The 14,078-nt window shown below is 49.2% G+C and overlaps 1 protein-coding gene across 1 annotated transcript in view; it reads left to right on the top strand.

Moving 5' to 3' along the window:
* Positions 1-14,078, top strand: part of SHB (SH2 domain containing adaptor protein B) — a 125,737-nt gene that overhangs the window by 66,359 nt on the left and 45,300 nt on the right. The gene's annotated exons all lie outside the window — the stretch shown is intronic.

The raw sequence follows: 14,078 nt of genomic DNA, 5'->3' as shown, positions 1-14,078 counted from the left end.
CATTTTTCTTCCTGTGATTTCTTTTTTCTTCTAGTTTAATACACACTCAAATAGGCTTTCTTTCCCGCCCCACCCTCCCTCCCAGTTCTCATTCACTGGGTCTCAAGACTTAATCCAAAGGCAAGTGCTAAGACTCATCTCGTTCCAGGAAAAAGAGGAGTCTTCAGCAAACCTCGAGTGTCTCTTGTCACATGGGCTGCTGCTTGTCATTTTATAAAAGTCTCTTCACCTGTCACTTACTCCAGGTGCCCCTGGCTCCTGGCTGAGACACTCACATAGACACACCTGATAAGAAGTGCTTTTGATCCCTATGCCCCACCCCCACCACAACTCTGCAGAGAAAACCTACTGACCCAGGTGGTATGGGGGCTCTGAGGGGCTGGAGCAATAGGCTGCTAAAGGGTCTAGCACGTGAGCATGTGACCCTGTGCGTGTATGTACATGTATGTGTATGTATGTGTGTTTATAAATGTAAGTGCACACACATACATACTCTGATGCCCTCCAGACCCTAGTTCCGTCTCTGGCACTTGTAGCATTTGATTCTGGCTTATGGGCATCCCACAGATAACACCTGCGACAGGACCTGTGGTTGATACAGTGTGTTGTCATCGTTTAGCTCATTTATGCCACCCTGCATGCAGTGGCAAGGCAGCAGTGAGAATGCAGTCTTGAGGCTCCCAGGGACCTGGCCAGCCCAGCCCCCAGCACGTGATAAGGTGAGGTGGGGCAGACCCGGGGCCCTGCTCATCCCTTGGCCTTCTCAGAAGCCTTCCATGGCTCCCCACTGCCTCACCACTAAACCGTGAGCTCTCAGCCTGCTGGTACTTAAGCAGACGATGCAAGTAACTACCCAGCCCCAGAGAAGACTGTGTTTTAGGCTGTGAGCTTCTCTAGGGCAGGGACCAGGCTTGACTGATCAGCATTTCCCCATAAACCAGCAACACGGGTGTTCAGTAGGCGAGTGAGTGAAAGAATGAACCGGTGAGGCAGGTTGTGGTATCCAGACCTCCTCCCTCACCCTTTCTCGCTGTGTGGATTTTCAGGATCAGGACTCTCAGTTCATTTCCTGAAGCACCCTTCTTGTGTTGGAGCTGGAATCCTGTCTCAGTGCTATGAATAAGAACTTGTCAAGCTGTTTGTAATCCCTTCTGATGCCCTTGGCAGGGGGCCACCTTAACTGGGTGTTGAGGTCTAGACCTGCTTCCCTGAGCACCTGCCCCTCAAAAGGATAACCTCTTTGTTATCACCCATCTTAGGTTGGTTTTTGGTTCGCAGCCTGCTGATCAATGTTGATTGATGGGAATTGCCTTGACTCGTCACTTACAAAAAAGGATAACAAGCCCCAGGGAGAGTGGGGGTCCTTTGCAGTGAAACCATGGGTCCCGAGTCGTGATCAGGCCTGTCCTCGTAGCTGTGTTTTGGGAAAACTTTGGTGGTTTGTGGTGCCAAGTTCTGTAACTGCAGTTCTTTAATGTGTCTTTAAATAATTAGTGCCTCCATGAATGACCAGGGCATGTTTGGGGGACTGTGTTATAATCAAAATGTACATCTTAGAGTTAAAAAACAAAACATCATCTCCTCCAAACTCTATTTCCTAAACTTGAAATATGTAAACATGACATGAAATTGTTTCAAAACAGTCACAGAAGCAGAAGCTGTTGATCTGAAGCCTGTTCCACGGGAACGTTGAGCAGAAGACGAGGGGGGAATTCCATCGCCGTAGTGCTTCCCGAGAGCAAGCAGGGAGCGGGGAGGACAGGGCGCACTGGCTCTGAGGACAGCAGATGTGGCACATCTGCTGCATGGCCGCACTTACCTACTCTTCCTGTCGCTGCCTCGGTTTCCTCATCTGTCCTGGGATTCATACCAAGTCGCTGGCACAGCGCCTGGTTCACAGTAGACACTGAACAAGTGCTGTCATGAACAATGATGATAATGAAGAGGATAGTTGCATGTGCCACATCTGCACGTGAAGCTTCCTTTAAAAAACATTAAATACATTAAATAAGAAATAGATTTAAAAAAAAATGTGCTCTGGGTAGGGAAATTCGAAGTACAGGCACATAGAAAATGAAAAGTGAACTCTCTCTTCAGAGACAAGAATCGTCATTAATAATTTGTTGTGTATTCATTTCGCCCTTTTCCCATTGGCTTACAGAAATACGCATCTCTATTCATACTACCAACATTACTTCCTACATAAACGCTCTCCTACTAAACATCATTCTGCATCAGAGATCTTGTCCAAGGTCATTAGTCTTTTCAAATGACTCTCTAATATGGCTGGAACACAGTGTATTCAGTCACTCCCCTATTTGTAGACTTCTAACTTGTTTCGAGTTTTCTGTTCTCACGTTCTGCAGTAAAGGTCCGTGTACGTTTATTTCTGCTTGTGGGTCTGGATATTTCTGTAGAATTGATTTCCAGAAGTGGAACTTCAAGCCATAGGCTATTTAATTTTAGTTGGATTCACCAATTTTATCTCTGAAAAGGCCATTTCCAGTTTATACCCTCTTCACCAGTCTATGAATTCAATTCTCTTCCTAAGGTAGACAGATGTTTTAAAAATATTTTTTTTTTTTTTTCTGTGCTAAATTCTAAATTTGCAAGGGACTGTTTACATTGTTCTTTCAACCACTATTTACAGAGCATCTGTGGAGCCACGTTCTGTGCTAGGAATCACAGAGAGGGGGCTGTGTCAAGATGGGTTGGACTTGAACTTGGCCCTCAGAAGCTAGAGCGGGGGTGGGGGCCGAGTGTGCAAGTGAGTAGAACGTGGTAGCACCTCAGGGTCCCTGGGCTGAGGAACACTCACCACCAACACTGAGGGTGTGCGGGTGGCGGTGGGGGGGATGGTTAAGCACCATCCTAGCTTTTTGAAGGGAAGTGCTGGTGACAGTGTCAGATTGATCTTTGAGCTGCTGCACCACTCCTTGCACACCGTGGGGGTTCAGTACATGGGCTCCCAATCTGAACAGAAACTGAGACTTAGGGTTTTGGGGCTCCTAGAGGGGAGCCGGTTGGAAAAGGCCACCAGTGGTGAGAAGGCCATCTCCCCACATCTCACGGTACCTCTGCTCTCGGGTTCCAAGCATTGATGGCGCCTTTCACACAGACAGAGTCTCTTCAGGGCACCTTTTTAGGGCCCTGAGAGGAATTGTTCTTGTGTTTGCCAGCATAAAAGCATTCATTATCCAGATGCTTCCGTCCAAAAATTCTTGAGATGGTCATAGGGATGGCGTAATCTGTGATAGCTGTTGGCAGGAAAGAGCCACTTGAAGGCTATTCTGAACAGTGGTAGCTTTCAGGTTCCTAATTCTTGTGTGTAGCACCTCACACACACCTTCCCCTTCCCCACTCCTCTTTCAAAAAAGGCAAAAACAATTGGGTTTTTTTTTGTCCTGTGGCACCAAGATGTAAAGGTAAAGTTGGAAAGACCAGTGGAGTAGGACCCGTGCAGATTTGTCATTCTGACTTTGCCAGGTCCCTTCAATACTGGGTTTCCTGTTTGCCCCACTAAATGGGCATGCTGGCTTTGCTCACCAAGATCTGTTTACCATCGGATGGTTATAAGAACCAAGTAACACAAAGGACTTTGTGGACCAGAAAGTGCTAATATGGAATGAGGGAGTCTTGCTGTTGGTCTTTTTTGTCAAGTTTGTGTTGGCCCTTAGCAGGTGGTCACTTCTGGGCCAAGGAGGGATCCTCTGCAAGATCCCCAGTCTTGCAGTGGCTTTGCTGTTGTGAGGTCTCCTAAAGGTGGAATTGCAGGTCCTTCTTAGGGAGCTGATGCTTGGCTGTGTCCCTAGTTCTTCAGGTTCAAGAAAATTGGCAGGTCCCCTCTGCATTGTGATAAAGAGGTTTGCTTATAGTCCCAGCTTCTGTGTTGTTGCGCAGTCTTTGCAGGAACTGTTTGAGGAGTGGGACAGACAAGCAGCCCATCCTAGGAGCACGTGGTAGGCATGTGGGGAAGGGCTTGTCATAGAGGCATGAATAAGTGAAGGTTCTCCAGAGAAACAGAACCAATAAGAGAGATTTATTGTAAGGAACTGGCTCTTGTGATTATGGAGACCAGCAGGTCCCAAGATCTGCAGGGAGAGTCAGCAAACTGGAGATCAGGTAGAGCCTGTGGTTTAGTTTCAGTCCAAGCTTTAAGGCCTGAGAACCAGGAGAGCTAATGGATTATTTCTAGTCCAAAAGCCACCAGGCTCAAGACCCAGGAAGAGCCAATGTTTCAGTTCAAGCCTGAAGGCAGGGGGAAAAAAAATTGATGTCCCAGTACAAATGCTGTCAGGCAGGAAGAATTCTCTCTTTATTAGGGGAGGGTCAGCTTTTATTGTTCTATTCAGGCCTTCAACTGTTGGGCAAGGGCCACCACATTAGGGACAGCAGTCTGCTTTACTCAGTCCACGGATTTAAACGGTAGTCTCATTCCAAAATACCTTCACAGAAATACCCAGAATAATGTTTGACCAAGTATCTGTACACCCTGTGACCCGCTCAAGTTGACACATTAAATCAATCACAGGCAGGAAAGCACAACTTTGTGCTGGAGTAGAGCTTCTCAGTAGAGGTTCTCATTGAATATTGGGGTTGAGTTTTGGAGGAGTTTGCTGGAAGGTGGTTAGGGTGCGAGATTGGGAACCCCACACACTGTAGGATGGCTGCTCCTGTGTGTGTCCCCTCTTCCTTCGTGTGCTGGTGCCACAGCACTGGAAGAAGAAGTCTGTGCGAACATCCACTTTTCATAGAATCAGACTGAGGGACTCTGCAGCCAGAAAGACCTCCAAGACCATCTGCTTCACCCCCTCCTGCCTCACCTGCGAGGAATCTTAGCCCCAGGGGATCAGGCAGCTGACCAGGGTCACACAGCCGGTGAGCGGAGGGCCAGGCTGGTGGTCTCAAGCCGGCAGCCTCCTCATCACTGTACAGAAGGCTGAGGTTGTCTACCAGTCCCCAGGGGGATTAATTCCTCTCTTGAAGCAGTTCCAAAGCAAGAAAGGCTGGGGTAGAGAGCTTGCCAGATCTCAGCAAGTCACTTCCGACTGGACAGCTGTGCTGGGCACAGGGCATGATGCCAGCAACCCCCCTCAGCATGAGGCAGGGACCCAGTGACCAGCCCCAGGGCTGCCGCCACCACCAGATGGGTATGGCTGGGGTCTGACCAATTTGGCTGCAAATCTGGCATGTGGCAAGGGGTGCTATTAGGTACAAGTAGAGGGAAGAGTCATGCCTGGAAAGGGGCCCTGGCTCTGCCCTGGGAGGCTGGCACCCTGCACCCAATGCCAGTTTATAATCACTTGCTTAGGTCCAGCTAACCTGGGACTAACAGCATATGTTGGCCACCCCTCTACAGATCTAGAATGTGCTTAAATAAGTACTTGATGGGCAGGTCTCTTCCTCTTGATGCCGCCCTTTGCTATCCTTCCAGGCTGCCTAATGATTCCTATAGGGACCTATGTGTGGTCCTAGTCAGATAAACCCCAAGATGACCCAAGTTACCCTGACAAAGGAGCAAACTGATGACTAGAGGGAGGAAGTCAGTCACCTGCCTGGCATCACTCAGTACGGTGAAGCTAGGACCAGCAGCTGGAGCTAGGACTCAGCTCTTCCAGTGCTTGCTTCCCCTGCCTACCTGAACATGTTATGTTATTTTGGACCTGGTGGAGTGGAGGGAGTACCAACTGGTGTTGGAAAAGTGGTGCAGACAGCTGCGTGGTTTAGAGTGTGGGCTTTGGAGCAAGGCTGCCTCCATCACTGGCTTACCGTGTGACCATCTTTAAAGTGGTAATGCCAACAGCACCCCTTGTAGAGGTGCTGTGAGAACTGAGTGAGAACATGGAGGCAAAGCACTTAGCACTGACACTGGCACACCGCATGCACTCAGCACTCAGTAATTCTTGAAGTGTGTTGAGAGTTGAATCTCCCAGACCTTGGCTGAACAAATCAGCCTGTCTGAGCTGCAGATTTCTGACCGCTCAGGTAGGGAAGGGACTTAGGTGTGGTCATGGCTCCTCCAAGGCTCACTCTGGGAGGTTCCAAGAGAAAGGGCAGGTGGTGCTGCTCTGTGAGGGGTGTAGTTGAGCTGGTCTGGCATGAACATCTGTTCCCTGTGGCTTTATCACATTAGAGTGTGGCCCAAGGCCCCTGGAAGCTGAGACCTGCCGTGCCCAGCAGACTGGAAGATTGCACCAGTGGGGCGACTAGCCTTCTTTATAAGTATAGTCCGTCAGTACTCGGAAGCCACAAGGCTGGACTGTGTCTGGCCTCTGTAACACAGGGGTCAGGGGACATCCGCCCCTCTGAGGGTTGACCAGAGAGTGCTAGTACCAGCCTGACCTCTGCCCCTCATCTTGGAGAAATGCTTGCTTTTCCGCTTTGAGGAGCTGTTTGCAGGAATGTGTTTTTCCTTTTGGAGCCCTGGGCATCCTCCATCCACTTCTTGAAAGGGTGGAGCCCTAATTGTTTGGGAGGCCGGACCTTCAGGTCATCAGCAACTGATTGCCACACCCTGGTGTTTCCTGCCTGCCTTCAAAAGGCTTTGTGTGTGTGTGTGTGTGTGAAAGCACAAACCTGGTCTACATTTTGCAGTTTCCTGCTCCCTCTCCTGGCACTCAGGGCCCTCCATAGCCCAGCCCATTTCCTTTTCTAGCCACTCCCCATCTCCTTTCCTCAGTAGCACTGGGCTCAGGACAACTCACAGGCTTTGATTTTTACCTCACAATCTCTCCAGCTTTCCCCTGTCTACAACTTGGCTTGTGCTTGCCCTGCCTCCATTGCCCTTTCTCCTGGGGCCCTCGTCTTCACCTGTCTGCATCTTCCTTCTTTCCTTGAGTGTAGTCTACCCTGCCCTCCGCCCCATTCACTGTCTGTCACACTAGGCAGGCCCCTTGGCTTCCGTGGCCCTTAAGAGGCCTCCTTTCACTAGGACTTGAGAGCCTATGAAATGCCACCTCCTTCTTAAGGGTTTTCAAAATCCCTGGGACCACCTTTGCTTTCTGCCCTTACCAAGCTGCCACTGTCTGTACCACTTTAGAACAGGTTGGTCCCAGTGGGGACTCTGAGCTGCCTGAGCCTCAGTGTCTGTCCTATAGAATACTGTCACCTTGTCTGTGTCATGGGGATGAGGAAGGACATGCAGCCAATGCTCAGGACAGTGCCTGGCACAGCCAGGTGTTCAGCAGCTCGTAACTTATTAATTGAGTCCTCATGAACGTTGGCATCCTGATTCTCTCGCTGAACTACAAGTCCTCTGGGGATGGGGGGAGCCTGGGGTCCACCCTAGCACCCAGTCACGGTCCAGTGGATGTTTGAGAAAGAAAGGCAGGCAGTCTCTCCGCTTGCCTGTGAATGTGGGTCTTGCCGTCGACAGGAAGCCAGAAAGCTGTCTCCTGAGAAAGTTGCTGCTCTGAATGGATGCTCATTGATGTGCTGCCTGGAGCCTGGGAGCAGCCAGGATCCTGGAGCAGCGAGTTCGCCTCAGTGAGTCTCCACGGGGGATGGCGACACAACTCAGGCCTGCAGCCGCTCAGAGGCCTCTGCACGCAAAGGCTGTCACTGGAGGAGAGCAGAGTGATGGGCAGGGTGGAGTGCCCGGCCATAATTGCAGACAGCTCCCAAGAGCTCTGCGAAGAGGCCCGCATGGCCTTTTAAATCGTGAGGAAAGCACATTTGGTGTCATCGGAACCCCGAACCCCCACCGGCCCCCTTTGGTGTTGCAGAACCGGGTCCTCGGGAGAGACCCTGTCCCTGTGCAGGTGACCGAGGGGAGGGAGCAGACTGGGCACCCTGACTCAGCCCTGGGCCTTCCCCTCGCCCTTGGGCTGATCGTAAAAGAGCAAGTGGTGCAGGTCCCGCCGGGCAGTGACAGGCCTGCGCTGCTTCCACGGACGTGACCGTTGTTCTTGCTCCACACGCCTGATCTGCAGAGCTCATCCTCTTTTTTCTGGGGTGTTTCTGTGCATGCCCAGAAAAGAGATGGTAAGAGAGCTCCAATTAGTCAGTCTCCTGGCTTCTAGACAGCTCCGGAAACCGGACTAGTTGGAGGAGGAGGAGGTGGGACCTCTGCTTGTGTTGTGTTGGGTTGGTGTCCAGGCTCCATCTCTGAGCCGTTCTGCCCTGCCCTTGCTGGCCTGCAGTGTCCACCCAGGACCCCTGCTGCTCCGTGCACCACCTCAGCCTCCGGGGGACCCCTGAATTCAGGCATTCGTTGAAGACCCCCGGTTAGGAGGAGGGTCTTTCTCCAGCAGATGTTTTAACAGTTCAGTTGTGGGGAACATCCGTTGTCTTCCCTTTGATGTGGCGCCTCAGAACCAGGCTGGGTTTCAGATGCGTGTCTAATTGGGAGCAGCCGCCCACTGCTCCCGTGGAACTCCTCACTTGGGCTGTGGGGCTAGGTGTGTTTTTTAACACCTCAGACCTGACTGAAATAGATGCCTCTGCCTCCAGAAGGTTACAAACAAGACAGTCTGATAAAGAGAAGTCAGGAGCGTCTGGACAGGCAGGAAGAAGAGCCCTGCTCTAGGAGTTAGAGGACCTGGGGCCTTCTTCTCTTCCCCAGGCCTCAGTTTCCCCATCTGTAAAATGTGGTCATTAGACCCCTGGGCACTGAGCCCTCCCCTGTGTGTTTCGTGTTATGCACAAGAGTTGTGCAAAGCTCCCAGGTGGAGACGTGCAGTTGAAATCCGAAATTGTGGATCCAGAAATGGAAGTAGGTTCAGAGATGGCTGGTGAAGCCCTTCCATTTTCAACACAGGGTTGTCCTGTTAGAGTTTGTAAGCAGGCTTTCTGTGCTGTGGGGGACGAAGGGTGATCTCAGAGGAGGAGGGCTCATGGAGTGGTGTTCCATGGAAGCCCCAGGAAATGATACCAACATTCCTGGAGTGCTCTCTGTGCACCAGGTGCTGTTCTAAACACTGAACATAGATTAATTCATTTGATCCTCATAACATCCTTCCACGTTGGATACTGTTGTTCCCCCTCCAGGAATGAGGCAACTGGGGCAGCTTACCCTGGGTCCCCTGCTGGAGCCAGGATTCAGGCTCCAGGAGTCTGTGCTGTGCTGTTGAACCTGTCGCTTACCTGGACCCCAGGATTTGCCTCCCCACAGGTGGCTGGTGCCATGGCAGCCCCATTATTGCTCTAGTAGTGCAGCCCTAGACCATAGAGTTCTGATGGCACAGCCAGGCATGCCCATCACAGGCTGAGTAGAGGTTTTTTAGGCTGAGCGGTGATGGCAGGACCCGGGAATGGAGGCCTCTTTTGGCTGCACCTCTCTACTGAGCTCTGCCACTCTGTGATTTGGCATCTAATCTGGACTCCCAGGCAAGCCAGCTGGGAAAATTAGAAGTGAGGGGCCTGCCGGCCAGCATCTATCATTTCCAGCTAGGCACCTGCACACCTGTGCCAGCCTCTCCCCGCCCAGTTCTACCCTACACGGAGGTTATAGGGCACCTCTCCTTAGACACTCTTGGGGGTGCTGTCCTGCAGCATTCAGGGCTATCCAGAATCACTTCCACTGCCTCGGCTTCCTCACCTGCTGGACCCCTGGACAGCCCATCTCCCCCACTTATACCTTGTGCTTCCAGCCCCTGTGCCTCTTCCTTGGCTCTGCATTCATCAAACGCCCATTTTCCCTGCCACACCATGAGGCCACAACTTCGTGTCTAAATACTTTAAGGCCCTCCCAGGTTTCCTCCAACTGAGTTGTAGTGTCACATCTGCTCGCTGTTGAGGACCCTAAGCCGCCTCTGTTGTGTTGGGGGCTCTGGCCCTCTCTCGCCGAGAGCTCCCTGAAGACCAGGACCGTGTCTGGTTCATCTCCATCGAGCTCTTGTTCTGGGCATTCGGTAGATGTCTGGCTGGGTGTGAGGACAGGTGGGTGCCATGTTGCTGGGGAAGGCTGGGTGCACCAGGGCTGCACTGCACTGCTGTCCTCAGCCTCAGTTCCCCAGAGGCTGAAGCCGAGCCCTGCCCTCCTCTTTCTGTTCCTGAAAGGAAGGTTAAAGGGATAAAGAAAAGATTTCTTTTCTTCTCATCTTTTTCGTTTAGATGTGTGTCTGCCTGCTTTCAAATATATAGATTTGAGGCTATTCATAATAAAAGGTAATGTATATAATGAAGCTGTTAGGATAGATGTCAAGACCCATGTAGAAGGAAGGGCGAGTGAAAGTCGATTGACCCAGTACCAAAGCTAACATGGCTACTGGGTTAAACATCAGAATTAACTCTGAGCTTCCTGGCAGCCAAAAGAAAAAACAAAACAAAACAAAACAAAACAAAAACAAACAAAACTGTGAGGGGGAGGCACAGAGTTGGGGAATACCAGAGCAAAATGGAGCTTGTTGCCTGTGGACGTAGAGATCTCTGAACACTTGTCAGAGCCGTTCAGGAGGCTCCTGGTTCGCACCTAGATCTGTCCTGGGCCCCTCTCTCGGAAGATCACCTGCTGAGATGATCACTCTGGCCTTTGCTTCTCCTGGTCACAGTCCTTGGTCGGCACACCAGCCTCACCCTCCTGGCTCTGTGCCCTTGGTGAATGTGCCCAGGGCCCCTTCCAGTTCTGACATTCTCTGATTGTAAAAGAAAGTACTCTATTTTTTTTTCTTTCTCTGTATGTAGTTCCACTTTAAAAACCTTTCTACTCTAGAGGTCAACAGAAATCCCTACCCTGTCAATTTACTGATTCTGCTCCCTGCCTAAGAGGCATAAAATCACAGGCTGCCACCCAAGATTAAAGGTCATTTTCCATGAATTTATAGATGGTGATGTCCAGATAACTTGTGACTTAAAACATATGGTCACCAGCTCCCCTATTAGATTAGTCTCTGGACGGTCACAGATCGGTCTGGGTAATAAGGAGGATGGACCTGGTCATTAGGCAGGAGACAGTGATGTCTGGCAAGCTGGCCTGGCACAATGGCCCTTAACTTCCTGGGGCTCTTGGCAAACGTCTCCTGGGAGAGGAGATGCTCCCTAAATGGGTGTTTTCTCGGGCAAAGGCAGCTGCTTCCGAAACACACAGTTCCTATAAGCCCAACCTGCTTAAAATCGTATTTACTTTCATGTGATCCTTTCTTAATTACATTTTTCTTTACTAGCATCCTTATTCATTATTTAAAACAACTTTTAAAAATAATTATGCAACCATTCCTTCCTCTGTACACAGTAACTATTTACCTTTCTGTATCAGGTTTTCCGCCCTTTATTCATGTGTAGCTGTACTTACAACATTGCCGTCATGAGAGTTTAGACACTATGAGCAAAGTGTGCAATAACAGTATTCAGCAAGTCCTAAGCAAGGAGTAGAATTCCTTTGGGGCATTGTTCACATTGCCCGGGACTAATTTAGAAAGCCCGCATTTTACAGTTTGCTCAACACATAAACAGTCTTGTATTTCACTTTTTAACTTAGCATAATTTCATGCACACTTTTTCATGTAGCTACATAATCTTAAGATTCATCATTTTAATGGCTGCTTAATATTCCATCCAGTTTGCGTGCCATAATTTACTCAACTGCTCCCTATTGTTGGAACCTTAATGAAAATTTGAATTCACCATGTAATACAGGGGGAAGCTCGTTTTAATGATTACCATTATAGCATCCCCTGCCCTAACTGCATGCCATTACTAACTCAGCTTTGGTAAGGCGCAGATGCTTTCAGAACAATAAATCCTGTGTGAGAGGTGGATGCACAAGTCCTTCTGATTTAATAGCTAATCTGTTCACTGCACATGTTTTCCTTTTAGGCTGGTGTTCATGTGGAATATCCATCTCTCCTGACTATTGTGCAATACTAAACTGTATGCATTTGTCATATTGTTACAGGTACCTTATCACTGTGGTCAGGGACTTTAATGAGTTAACTGAATTTGGGGGTAAAGAGTGGTTTCTGGCTGTGAGTTGTCATCCTTGTATCCCACTCACATTCATTGAACATCTGTTTGCAACTGGGCTCCTTGAGAGAGCAAGTGAAGATGCTCCTGATTGCTGGGGGCCCACAGAAGTGCATCCTTGAGTTGCTTTGTGGCCCAAGATTAAATGGTGATTTGCATGCAAAGTGCTTTGTAAACTGTAGAGTACATGTTAGTGGTTGCTGTTCCTGCTTGTGAGAGAGGATGAAGTGGAAGGTGGCGTTCGTGGGTCCGTGCCTATCAGCTGCATTCCCAGTGTCCCTAGCCCTCAGAATTCTCCAAAGACAAGAGGCTAGACTGTACTCCTTAAACCAGGCCAGGAGTGATAAGGATGACGATGACCCCACAAAGCACTGATCAGATAGTTTGGTAGATTTCGTGATTTACAGAGTTGTCTCCAGTACTTTACATTGGTCTTCGACTTAAAGTGACCAAGTCCTGTCTTTTATAGCTCTTCCCTTCTCCTCTTCCTCCCCCATAAAAAGGAAAGCATCATCCCCAAAACTAATAAATCACCCCAGTTTACTCCTGGGACCTGACAAAGCCGTGTTTTGCCAAAGTATGGGACATCTCAAAGGAGACACGATTTTAGGTGGCCTGAGAACCACATAGTGAAGTTTTCCCCTTTTTATTCTTATTCTTTCTAAAAGGAGAAGGTTATTCTTATTTGCCAAAGAAAGTGTCTCGGTTTGCTGCTAGTTCCCCCACCGGCTCTCCAGTACTTGTGGGGCTCCCTTCAGCAGAGAGAGCGAGCCTTGGACTTACTTCCTGGCGATAGTACCTACCTAACTGGCTTTGTTCTCGTTTATTCTGTTTATGTTTATCATCTGTTTTTGGTAGAGGATAATGGCTTATAGGGTGGTGATTAATAGCCTCCTTTTTAAGTGAATTTTATTTCCTCTAAAAAGTGAAACTGTCAGTTTTTAAAAATGGCATATAATAATCCAGGCGGTACTCAAAAACGGCAAAGTCGCGCAGTCAGTATGTGACTAAATGAAGTTTAGGGGATGCTACCATAGCGCTGTTTAATGTCAACACTAAAGGTCAGTGCATAGCATCAGTTGGTTTCTGTTGAGTCAGGGCCTGTGCGCGGCGTGGGGTTTTGCCATTCCTGTGAATGGCCTTGAATCATGAAGCCCAAGCTACAAGAATGCTCTTGCTCAGAGGGGCTGACGTCGTCAGTGTATTTTGTCAGCTGCTCTTCAGGGCACATGACTCCCGTGGGCTTCTACTGTGGCTTTATGCCATCAGAACTCTGATTTGCAGAGTGCCTCAAGAGTCCATTAGAACAGCACGCTCTCACTACCCTCACCGCTTCACATCAAGCCTCACCTCCCCTCTCTCACCTCCTTGGACCTGGTACTCCAGCAAAAGTAGACAGTGAATTATTATTCAGCCTTAAAAAGAAATAAATTCTGACACATGCTACAACATGAAATAACCTTTAAAACATTGTGCTAAGTGAAATAAGACTGTCACAGAAGGACAAATACCATACGATTCCATTTATATGGGGTAGCTAGGTAGTCAGATTATTAGAGACAGAAAGTAGAAGCGGGGGGAGGGTGTAGCTCAGTGATAGAGCACATGCTTAGCATGCACAAGGTCCTGGGTTCAATCCCCAGTACCTCCATTAAAAAAAATAAGTAAACCTAATTCCCCCACCCCACCCCCCCAAAAAAAACCAGAAAAGAAAAAGAAAGTAGAAAGGTGGTTGCCAGAGGCTGAGGGAAGGAAACTGGGGACAGTTAGCGGGGGACAGTTTCAGTTTAGAGTGATGAAAAAGTTCTGGTGAGGGAAGGTGGTGGTAGCCGTACAACAACGTGAATGTACTTAATGCCACTAACTTGTACACTTAAAAATGGTTAAAATGGCAAAAGTTAAATGTTATATATATTTTATCGAATAAACGAGAAAGTAGGCAGTGAGCTCATTCTCTCCAGCTGCACTGTCCTGGTCCAACCACAGGGAATCTTGTCCCTCTCCTGTTTCCGCTTGTCAGAACTGCCACTTCAAATGCCACCTCTCTCTCTTCCTGCCTCGTCCCTCGCAGGCCCTGCAGGAGCCCCTTTGCCGCAGAGCAAAGGTGATTTACGTACCCGTTGTCTCTCTTCTGGAAACAGTGGGCTTGCTGAGAGCAGCCTCGACAGTGAACCCTT

This window comes from Camelus dromedarius, chromosome 10 (assembly GCF_036321535.1).
Source record: "Camelus dromedarius isolate mCamDro1 chromosome 10, mCamDro1.pat, whole genome shotgun sequence".
In the NCBI taxonomy this organism is placed as follows: Eukaryota; Metazoa; Chordata; class Mammalia; order Artiodactyla; family Camelidae; genus Camelus; species Camelus dromedarius.
Note: the sequence above shows the minus strand (reverse complement) of the source record. Positions and strands in the feature narration are given on the sequence as shown.